This window comes from Callionymus lyra, unplaced genomic scaffold (genome assembly GCF_982586985.1).
Source record: "Callionymus lyra unplaced genomic scaffold, fCalLyr1.hap1.1 HAP1_SCAFFOLD_48, whole genome shotgun sequence".
NCBI lineage: Eukaryota > Metazoa > Chordata > Actinopteri > Syngnathiformes > Callionymidae > Callionymus > Callionymus lyra.
The window spans coordinates 517,501-527,500 of NW_028258562.1; the positions used below are offsets into that span (position 1 = coordinate 517,501).

General features: G+C 59.0%; 1 pseudogene; it reads right to left on the reverse strand.

Moving 5' to 3' along the window:
- Nucleotides 1–7,486: 7,486 nt before the first annotated feature.
- On the reverse strand, nt 7,487–7,605 carry LOC148058768 (5S ribosomal RNA; annotated as a pseudogene).
- Between the last annotated feature and the right edge of the window lie 2,395 nt (nt 7,606–10,000).

Below are 10,000 nucleotides of genomic sequence, written 5' to 3' on the forward strand. Positions count from 1 at the left end.
TATTAACCTCTAGGTGGTTGCGCTCGTGACATCAAAAAGACCACTTTTTGCAGAGCAGTCACACTCGGAAAAAATTTCTTTCGTCAGGCAAAAGAACCAGAGTTCTCCGCGGCCATCCACTCCAACCTTGTCCGACTTTGAGGCACCAGGCTCGGCCACCCTCCGAGCCTTTTCACTCCCTCTCCTGTTATGGTGCCTCCCTATTAACCTCTAGGTGGTTGCGCTCGTGACATCAAAAAGACCACTTTTTGAGGAGCAGTCACACTCGGAAAAAATTTCTTTCGTCAGGCAAAAGAACCAGAGTTCTCCGCGGCCATCCACTCCAACCTTGTCCGACTTTGAGGCACCAGGCTCGGCCACCCTCCGAGCCTTTTCACTCCCTCTCCTGTTATGGTGCCTCCCTACTAACCTCTAGGTGGTTGCGCTCGTGACATCAAAAAGACCACTTTTTGCAGAGCAGTCACACTCGGAAAAAATTTCTTTCGTCAGGCAAAAGAACCAGAGTTTTCAGCGGTCATCCACTCCAACCTTGTCCGATTTTGAGGCACCAGGCTCGGCCACCCTCCGAGCCTTTTCCTTCCCTCTCCTGTTATGGTGCCTCCCTATTAACCTCTAGGTGGTTGCGCTCGTGACATCAAAAAGACCACTTTTTGCAGAGCAGTCACACTCGGAAAAAATTTCTTTCGTCAGGCAAAAGAACCAGAGTTTTCAGCGGCCATCCACTCCAACCTTGTCCGATTTTGAGGCACCAGGCTCGGCCACCCTCCGAGCCTTTTCACTCCCTCTCCTGTTATGGTGCCTCCCTATTAACCTCTAGGTGGTTGCGCTCGTGACATCAAAAAGACCACTTTTTGCAGAGCAGTCACACTCGGAAAAAATTTCTTTCGTCTGGCAAAAGAACCAGAGTGTTCAGCGGTCATTCACTCCAACCTTGTCCGATTTTGAGGCACCAGGCTCGGCCACCCTCCGAGCCTTTTCACTCCCTCTCCTGTTGTGGTGCCTCCCTATTAACCTCTAGGTGGTTGCGCTCGTGACATCAAAAAGACCACTTTTTGCAGAGCAGTCACACTCGGGAAAAATTTCTTTCGTCTGGCAAAAGAACCAGAGTTTTCAGCGGTCATCCACTCCAACCTTGTCCGATTTTGAGGCACCAGGCTCGGCCACCCTCCGAGCCTTTTCACTCCCTCTCCTGTTATGGTGCCTCCCTATTAACCTCTAGGTGGTTGCGCTCGTGACATCAAAAAGACCACTTTTTGCAGAGCAGTCACACTCGGGAAAAATTTCTTTCGTCTGGCAAAAGAACCAGAGTTTTCAGCGGTCATCCACTCCAACCTTGTCCGATTTTGAGGCACCAGGCTCGGCCACCGTCCGAGCCTTTTCACTCCCTCTCCTGTTATGGTGCCTCCCTATTAACCTCTAGGTGGTTGCGCTCGTGACATCAAAAAGACCACTTTTTTCAGAGCAGTCACACTCGGAAAAAAATTCTTTCGTCTGGCAAAAGAACCAGAGTTTTCAGCGGTCATCCACTCCAACCTTGTCCGATTTTGAGGCACCACGCTCGGCCACCGTCCGAGCCTTTTCACTCCCTCTCCTGTTATGGTGCCTCCCTATTAACCTCTAGGTGGTTGCGCTCGTGACATCAAAAAGACCACTTTTTTCAGAGCAGTCACACTCGGAAAAAATTTCTTTCGTCTGGCAAAAGAACCAGAGTTTTCAGCGGTCATCCACTCCAACCTTGTCCGATTTTGAGGCACCAGGCTCGGCCACCGTCCGAGCCTTTTCACTCCCTCTCCTGTTATGGTGCCTCCCTATTAACCTCTAGGTGGTTGCGCTCGTGACATCAAAAAGACCACTTTTTTCAGAGCAGTCACACTCGGGAAAAATTTCTTTCGTCTGGCAAAAGAACCAGAGTTATCAGCGGTCATCCACTCCAACCTTGTCCGACGTTGAGGCACCGATGTCGGCCAAGTTCTGAGCGTTCCACCGCCGAATGCCACTGGTCCTCAACACAGCGGACTTCCAATCCAACCTTGTCCGACTTTGAGGCACCGAAGTCGGCCTCAGCCCGAGCCTTCCCCCGCCGACCTCACTGGAGCCCGACATCCAGGGACCGGCGGAGGTCGCCCGCATGACCGCGGCAAAGTGTCTCAAAGTCGGGCACGACCGCTCGAGTCACCCGCCAACCCGGTCCGGGGCACCTCCAGGGACCGGCGGAGGTCGCCCGCATGACCGCGGCAAAGTGTCTCAAAGTCGGGCAGGACCGCTTGAGTCACCCGCCAACCCGGTCCGGGGCACCTCCAGGGACCGGCGGAGGTCGCCCGCATGACCGCGGCAAAGTGTCTCAAAGTCGGGCATGACCGCTTGAGTCACCCGCCAACCCGGTCCGGGGCACCTCCAGGGACCGGCGGAGGACGCCCGCATGACCGCGACAAAGTGTCTCAAAGTCGGGCATGACCGCTCGAGTCACCCGCCAACCCGGTCCGGGACACCTACAGGGACCGGCGGAGGTCGCCCGCATGACCGCGGCAAAGTGTCTCAAAGTCGGGCATGACCGCTTGAGTCACCCGCCAACCCGGTCCGGGGCACCTCCAGGGACCGGCGGAGGTCGCCCGCATGACCGCGGCAAAGTGTCTCAAAGTCGGGCATGACCGCTTGAGTCACCCGCCGACCCGGTCCGGGGAACCTCCAGGGACCGGCGGAGGACGCCCGCATGACCGCGACAAAGTGTCTCAAAGTCGGGCATGACCGCTCGAGTCACCCGCCAACCCGGTCCGGGGCACCTCCAGGGACCGGCGGAGGACGCCCGCATGACCGCGACAAAGTGTCTCAAAGTCGGGCACGACCGCTCGAGTCACCCGCCAACCCGGTCCGGGGCACCTCCAGGGACCGGCGGAGGACGCCCGCATGACCGCGACAAAGTGTCTCAAAGTCGGGCACGACCGTTCGAGTCACCCGCCAACCCGGTCCGGGGCACCTCCGGGGACCGGCGGAGGTCGCTCGCATGACCGCGACAAAGTGTCTCAAAGTCGGGCACGACCGCTCGAGTCACCCGCCAACCCGGTCCGGGGCACCTCCAGGGACCGGCGGAGGACGCCCGCATGACCGCGACAAAGTGTCTCAAAGTCGGGCATGACCGCTCGAGTCACCCGCCAACCCGGTCCGGGGCACCTCCAGGGACCGGCGGAGGAGGCCCGCATGACCGCGACAAAGTGTCTCAAAGTCGGGCATGACCGCTCGAGTCACCCGCCAACCCGGTCCGGGGCACCTCCGGGGACCGGCGGAGGACGCCCGCATGACCGCGACAAAGTGTCTCAAAGTCGGGCACGACCGCTCGAGTCACCCGCCAACCCGGTCCGGGGCACCTCCAGGGACCGGCGGAGGACGCCCGCATGACCGCGACAAAGTGTCTCAAAGTCGGGCACGACCGCTCGAGTCACCCGCCAACCCGGTCCGGGGCACCTCCAGGGACCGGCGGAGGACGCCCGCATGACCGCGGCAAAGTGTCTCAAAGTCGGGCATGACCGCTTGAGTCACCCGCCAACCCGGTCCGGGGCACCTCCGGGGACCGGCGGAGGACGCCCGCATGACCGCGACAAAGTGTCTCAAAGTCGGGCACGACCGCTCGAGTCACCCGCCAACCCGGTCCGGGGCACCTCCGGGGAGCAGTGGAGGTCGCTCGCATGACCGCGACAAAGTGTCTCAAAGTCGGGCATGACCGCTCGAGTCGCCCGCCATCCCGGTCCGGAGCTCAACACTTTGTCGTTTTTTCCACTCCCTCCCCATTAACCTCTAGGTGGTTGCGCTCGTGACATCAAAAAGACCACTTTTTGCAGAGCAGTCACACTCGGAAAAAATTCGTTTCGTCTGGCAAAAGAACCAGAGTTCTCAGCGGGCTTCCAGTCCAACCTTGTCCGATTTTGAGGCACCAGGCTCGGCCACAGTCCGAGCCCATTCACTCCCTCCCCTGTTGTACTCGCTCCCTATTAACCTCTAGGTGGTTGCGCTCGTGACATCAAAAAGACCACTTTTTGAGGAGCAGTCACACTTAGGAAAAATCCGTTTGCGCTCACACCATCCCTCCCCATTAACCTCTAGGTGGTTGCGCTCGTGACATCAAAAAGACCACTTTTTGAGGAGCAGTCACACTTAGGAAAAATCCGTTTGCGCTCACACCATCCCTCCCCATTAACCTCTAGGTGGTTGCGCTCGTGACATCAAAAAGACCACTTTTTGAGGAGCAGTCAGACACCGAGGTTTTCTGGATTTATGTCCGTTTTCCTGGTTCTCTGACTCGGGCACCTTGTGACCGACATCCCCCCCTTCCCTGGTTCTATTTTGCCGATACTTTGGTGAGTTTTCTACCCGCAAACCAAGCCCCCCAAGCCCGCCGCCTGGTGGGGGAGCATGCCGCCTGGCCCGGTTCTATTTTAGGTCACTTTGGTGAGTTTTCTACCCGCAAACCAAGCCCCCCAAGCCCGCCGCCTGGTGGGGGAAGAGGCCCCCTGGTCCCGGTTCTATTTTAGGACACTTTGGTGAGTTTTCTACCCGCAAACCAAGCCCCCCAAGCCCGCCGCCTGGTGGGGGAACATGCCCCCTGGTCCCGGTTCTATTTTAGGACACTTTGGTGAGTTTTCTACCCGCAAACCAAGCCCCCCAAGCCCGCCGCCTGGTGGGGGAACATGCCCCCTGGTCCCGGTTCTATTTTAGGACACTTTGGTGAGTTTTCTACCCGCAAACCAAGCCCCCCAAGCCCGCCGCCTGGTGGGGGAACATGCCCCCTGGTCCCGGTTCTATTTTAGGACACTTTGGTGAGTTTTCTACCCGCAAACCAAGCCCCCCAAGCCCGCCGCCTGGTGGGGGAACATGCCGCCTAGCCCGGTTCTATTTTAGGTCACTTTGGTGAGTTTTCTACCCGCAAACCAAGCCCCCCAAGCCCGCCGCCTGGTGGGGGAAGAGGCCCCCTGTTCCCGGTTCTATTTTAGGACACTTTGGTGAGTTTTCTACCCGCAAACCAAGCCCCCCAAGCCCGCCGCCTGGTGGGGGAACATGCCCCCTGGTCCTGGTTCTATTTTAGGACACTTTGGTGAGTTTTCTACCCGGAAACCAAGCCCCCCAAGCCCGCCACCTGGTGGGGGAAGAGGCCCCCTGGTCCCGGTTCTATTTTAGGACACTTTGGTGAGTTTTCTACCCACACTGCAGGTCCCCAAATGCCGCCATCTGGTGGGGGAACATGCCGCCTGCACCGGTTCTATTTTAAGTCACTTTGGTGAGTTTTCTGCCCACACTACGGGTCCCCAAATGCCGCCATCTGGTGGGGGAACATGCCGCCTGCACCGGTTCTATTTTAAGTCACTTTGGTGAGTTTTCTGCCCACACTACGGGTCCCCAAATGCCGCCATCTGGTGGGGGAACATGCCGCCTGCACCGGTTCTATTTTAAGTCACTTTGGTGAATTTTCTACCCACACTACGGGTCCCCAAATGCCGCCATCTGGTGGGGGAACATGCCGCCTGCACCGGTTCTATTTTAAGTCACTTTGGTGAGTTTTCTGCCCACACTACGGGTCCCCAAATGCCGCCATCTGGTGGGGGAACATGCCGCCTGCACCGGTTCTATTTTAAGTCACTTTGGTGAGTTTTCTGCCCACACTACGGGTCCCCAAATGCCGCCATCTGGTGGGGGAACATGCCGCCTGCACCGGTTCTATTTTAAGTCACTTTGGTGAGTTTTCTACCCACACTACGGGTCCCCAAATGCCGCCATCTGGTGGGGGAACATGCCGCCTGCACCGGTTCTATTTTAAGTCACTTTGGTGAGTTTTCTACCCACACTACGGGTCCCCAAATGCCGCCATCTGGTGGGGGAACATGCCGCCTGCACCGGTTCTATTTTAAGTCACTTTGGTGAGTTTTCTACCCACACTACGGGTCCCCAAATGCCGCCATCTGGTGGGGGAACATGCCGCCTGCACCGGTTCTATTTTAAGTCACTTTGGTGAGTTTTCTGCCCACACTACGGGTCCCCAAATGCCGCCACCTGGTGGGGGAACTGCCGCCTAGTCCCGGTTCTATTTTAGGTCACTTTTCTCACTTTCTGACCCACAAATAATGCCCCAAATGCCGCCGCCTGGTGGGGGGAACTGCCGCCTAGTCCCGGTTCTATTTTAGGTCACTTTTCTCACTTTCTGACCCACAAATAATGCCCCAAATGCCGCCGCCTGGTGGGGGGAACTGCCGCCTAGTCCCGGTTCTATTTTAGGTCACTTTTCTCACTTTCTGACCCACAAATAATGCCCCAAATGCCGCCGCCTGGTGGGGGGAACTGCCGCCTAGTCCCGGTTCTATTTTAGGTCACTTTTCTCACTTTCTGACCCACAAATAATGCCCCAAATGCCGCCGCCTGGTGGGGGGAACTGCCGCCTAGTCCCGGTTCTATTTTAGGTCACTTTTCTCACTTTCTGACCCACAAATAATGCCCCAAATGCCGCCGCCTGGTGGGGGGAACTGCCGCCTAGTCCCGGTTCTATTTTAGGTCACTTTTCTCACTTTCTGACCCACAAATAATGCCCCAAATGCCGCCGCCTGGTGGGGGGAACTGCCGCCTAGTCCCGGTTCTATTTTAGGTCACTTTTCTCACTTTCTGACCCACAAATAATGCCCCAAATGCCGCCGCCTGGTGGGGGGAACTGCCGCCTAGTCCCGGTTCTATTTTAGGTCACTTTTCTCACTTTCTGACCCACAAATAATGCCCCAAATGCCGCCGCCTGGTGGGGGGAACTGCCGCCTAGTCCCGGTTCTATTTTAGGTCACTTTTCTCACTTTCTGACCCACAAATAATGCCCCAAATGCCGCCGCCTGGTGGGGGGAACTGCCGCCTAGTCCCGGTTCTATTTTAGGTCACTTTTCTCACTTTCTGACCCACAAATAATGCCCCAAATGCCGCCGCCTGGTGGGGGGAACTGCCGCCTAGTCCCGGTTCTATTTTAGGTCACTTTTCTCACTTTCTGACCCACAAATAATGCCCCAAATGCCGCCGCCTGGTGGGGGGAACTGCCGCCTAGTCCCGGTTCTATTTTAGGTCACTTTTCTCACTTTCTGACCCACAAATAATGCCCCAAATGCCGCCGCCTGGTGGGGGGAACTGCCGCCTAGTCCCGGTTCTATTTTAGGTCACTTTTCTCACTTTCTGACCCACAAATAATGCCCCAAATGCCGCCGCCTGGTGGGGGGAACTGCCGCCTAGTCCCGGTTCTATTTTAGGTCACTTTTCTCACTTTCTGACCCACAAATAATGCCCCAAATGCCGCCGCCTGGTGGGGGGAACTGCCGCCTAGTCCCGGTTCTATTTTAGGTCACTTTTCTCACTTTCTGACCCACAAATAATGCCCCAAATGCCGCCGCCTGGTGGGGGGAACTGCCGCCTAGTCCCGGTTCTATTTTAGGTCACTTTTCTCACTTTCTGACCCACAAATAATGCCCCAAATGCCGCCGTACAGCACCCAGTATTCCCAGGCGGTCTCCCATCCAAGTACTAACTGGGCCCGACCCTGCTTGGCTTCCGAGATCAGACGAGATCGGGCTCATTCAGGGTGGTGTGGCCGTAAGCGAGGGAAGCGCTTGTGAAATGCCCCAAAGTGTTGAAAATGTTCCCCAGGCCCCTGGTTCCCCATCCCCGCAGGAGGAGGCTCCCCAGGCCCCCTGGTTCCCCATCCCCGCAGGAGGAGGCTCCCCAGGCCCCCTGGTGCAGGAGGAGGCTCCCCAGGCCCCTGGTTCCCCATCCCCGCAGGAGGAGGCTCCCCAGGCCCCCTGGTTCCCCATCCCCGCAGGAGGAGGCTCCCCAGGCCCCCTGGTGCAGGAGGAGGCTCCCCAGGCCCCTGGTTCCCCATCCCCGCAGGAGGAGGCTCCCCAGGCCCCCTGGTTCCCCATCCCCGCAGGAGGAGGCTCCCCAGGCCCCATGGTTCCCCATCACCGCAGGAGGAGGCTCCCCAGGCCCCCTGGTTCCCCATCCCCGCAGGAGGAGGCTCCCCAGGCCCCCTGGTGCAGGAGGAGGCTCCCCAGGCCCCCTGGTTCCCCATCCCCGCAGGAGGAGGCTCCCCAGGCCCCCTGGTTCTCCATGCCCGCAGGAGGAGGCTCCCCAGGCCCCTGGTTCCCCATGACCGCAGGAGGAGGCTCCCCAGGCCCCCTGGTTCTCCATCCCCGCAGGAGGAGGCTCCCCAGGCCCCCTGGTTCTCCATGCCCGCAGGAGGAGGCTCCCCAGGCCCCCTGGTTCTCCATCCCCGCAGGAGGAGGCTCCCCAGGCCCCCTGGTTCTCCATCCCCGCAGGAGGAGGCTCCCCAGGCCCCCATGTTCTCCATGCCCGCAGGAGGAGGCTCCCCAGGCCCCTTGGTTCTCCATCCCCGCAGGAGGAGGCTCCCCAGGCCCCTGGTTCTCCATCCCCGCAGGAGGAGGCTCCCCAGGCGCCCTGGTTCTCCATCCCCGCAGGAGGAGGCTCCCCAGGCCCCCTGGTTCTCCATGCCCGCAGGAGGAGGCTCCCCAGGCCCCCTGGTTCTCCATCACCGCAGGAGGAGGCTCCCCAGGCCCCCTGGTTCCCCATCCCCGCAGGAGGAGGCTCCCCAGGCCCCCTGGTTCTCCATGCCCGCAGGAGGAGGCTCCCCAGGCCCCCTGGTTCTCCATCCCCGCAGGAGGAGGCTCCCCAGGCCCCTGGTTCTCCATCCCCGCAGGAGGAGGCTCCCCAGGCCCCCTGGTTCTCCATCCCCGCAGGAGGAGGCTCCCCAGGCCCCCTGGTTCTCCATCCCCGCAGGAGGAGGCTCCCCAGGCCCCCTGGTTCTCCATGCCCGCAGGAGGAGGCTCCCCAGGCCCCCTGGTTGGGAGAGGGGGAAAAAGAGCAAAGTGTTTAAAAATGCCCCAAAGTGTTGAATAATGTTCCCCAGGCCCCTGGTTCCCCATCCCCGCAGGAGGAGGCTCCCCAGGCCCCCTGGTTGGGAGAGGGGGAAAAAGAGCAAAGTGTTTAAAAATGCCCCAAAGTGTTGAAAATGTTCCCCAGGCCCCTGGTTCCCCATCCCCGCAGGAGGAGGCTCCCAAGGCCCCCTGGTTGGGAGAGGGGGAAAAAGAGCAAAGTGTTTAAAAATGCCCCAAAGTGTTGAAAATGTTCCCCAGGCCCCTGGTTCCCCATCCCCGCAGGAGGAGGCTCCCCAGGCCCCCTGGTTGGGAGAGGGGGAAAAAGAGCAAAGTGTTTAAAAATGCCCCAAAGTGTTGAAAATGTTCCCCAGGCCCCTGGTTCCCCATCCCCGCAGGAGGAGGCTCCCCAGGCCCCCTGGTTGGGAGAGGGGGAAAAAGAGCAAAGTGTTTAAAAATGCCCCAAAGTGTTGAAAATGTTCCCCAGGCCCCTGGTTCCCCATCCCCGCAGGAGGAGGCTCCCAAGGCCCCCTGGTTGGGAGAGGGGGAAAAAGAGCAAAGTGTTTAAAAATGCCCCAAAGTGTTGAAAATGTTCCCCAGGCCCCTGGTTCCCCATCCCCGCAGGAGGAGGCTCCCCAGGCCCCCTGGTTGGGAGAGGGGGAAAAAGAGCAAAGTGTTTAAAAATGCCCCAAAGTGTTGAAAATGTTCCCCAGGCCCCTGGTTCCCCATCCCCGCAGGAGGAGGCTCCCCAGGCCCCCTGGTTGGGAGAGGGGGGAAAAAGACCAAAGTGTTTAAAAATGCCCCAAAGTGTTGAAAATGTTCCCCAGGCCCCTGGTTCCCCATCCCCGCAGGAGGAGGCTCCCCAGGCCCCCTGGTTGGGAGAGGGGGAAAAAGAGCAAAGTGTTTAAAAATGCCCCAAAGTGTTGAAAATGTTCCCCAGGCCCCTGGTTCCCCATCCCCGCAGGAGGAGGCTCCCCAGGCCCCCTGGTTGGGAGAGGGGGAAAAAGAGCAAAGTGTTTAAAAATGCCCCAAAGTGTTGAAAATGTTCCCCAGGCCCCTGGTTCCCCATCCCCGCAGGAGGAGGCTCCCCAGGCCCCCTGGTTGGG